Source organism: Limulus polyphemus, unplaced genomic scaffold, assembly GCF_000517525.1.
Source record: "Limulus polyphemus unplaced genomic scaffold, Limulus_polyphemus-2.1.2 Scaffold1689, whole genome shotgun sequence".
Classification (NCBI taxonomy): Eukaryota; Metazoa; Arthropoda; class Merostomata; order Xiphosura; family Limulidae; genus Limulus; species Limulus polyphemus.
In genome coordinates, this window is record NW_013667299.1 from 82149 (window position 1) to 83622 (window position 1474).

Consider the following 1474-nt stretch of genomic DNA (forward strand, 5'->3'; position numbering starts at 1 on the left):
TGCAGGATGCAATAGCCAGAGCTCTTGAATTCGAATCCTATGTTAAGTCCAGCACAGAAATACCGAGGTTGGAACAATCATCAGGATTCAAAGCCAGAAAAGGGCAGCTTTCAGAGAGGTTTGAGGGACTTTGCTGGTACTGTAACAAACCTGGGCACAAGAGAGCACAATGCCAGCAACTCCAACACATGGAAGATGTCAGGGCAGGAAAGGCTGCTACCCTGAAAGGTTGTTGGAACTGTGGAGAGCAAGAACATATGAGGAGCCAGTGTAAGAATAATACTACCAATAAGTCAGCCTCGGGGAAACCAGTAGTGACTGGTGTTGAGGGACGCCAACCAATCCCAATTGTGAAAGTCCCAAGAGCTAAATTTAAAATGGCAAGCACACATAGTGTCTACGTGACAGAAAATCTGGATGGCCAAAAGTGCAACTTTGTCATAGATTCTGCATCTCAGCAAACCGTTGTGAGTATCAAGGTGCTAAAACACAAAGGAGTACCAGAAGCCATACAGAAGTTCTGTGGTGTGACCGAACATTATACAAGGTTGTGGGGACCAGTATTCATCTCATCAGCATAAAGGACAGACACAAAGTATACTTGGCTGGCATTGAAGTCCAGTGCATATTAGGGTTGGACTACTTACTACCGAGGAAGTGTGTAGTTAACTTCGATAGAATGACGATTGGGAACAACAAAGGCCAAATTCCAGTAAGTGTTGCTGCATCTGTTGATTTGCATATCACAGCACTTAAGTCAACTACAATACCCCCTATGTCAGAGATGATAATTTGGGATAGAATAAAAGAACATCCCCAAGGAAGCCCGATGCTTGTGGAAGCAGTGGAAGACCCATCCAGGCCAGTGGATGTGAAGATTGGAAGATTACTTGTAGCAGGTCATCAAGTAGTACCCATAACAGTTTCCAATTTCTCTAAATGTCAGCAGACACTTAAGGAAAGGGCATTGTTGGGTATGTGCCAGGAGGTCGAGCCAGTCAATGTTAAGGCAAGAAATACGACCGTAAGGAAAGGACATCCACTCCCAGAACATTTAAATGATCTCTGTACGAAGAGCATAGTCCATTTGTCATCATCACAGGCTTTTCAGGTTAGAGAACTCTTGGCGAATTATGCAGACGTCTATTCAAAAGGAGATCATGACCTCGGCTGAACAGACCTTGTACAGCACAGAATAAACACAGGAATCACCGTCCAATAAAGATCCCTAAGAGGAGAATAGCTCCGACCAAGCGAAAAGAGATGGAGAAGGTCATGGATGGCCTAATTAAGGACGGGATAGTCGAGAAATCAGATAGTCCCTGGTCAGCTCCCATTGTGTTAGTCAAGAAGAAGGATGAGACCAAACGTTGCTGTGTGGACTTCCGTGATCTTAAAAGTCTATGAAGCTATGTTATGGTAAGAAGTCTACTGAAGTCAACTTTGTCCCAGGAGACACAGTGTGGTTGTATAA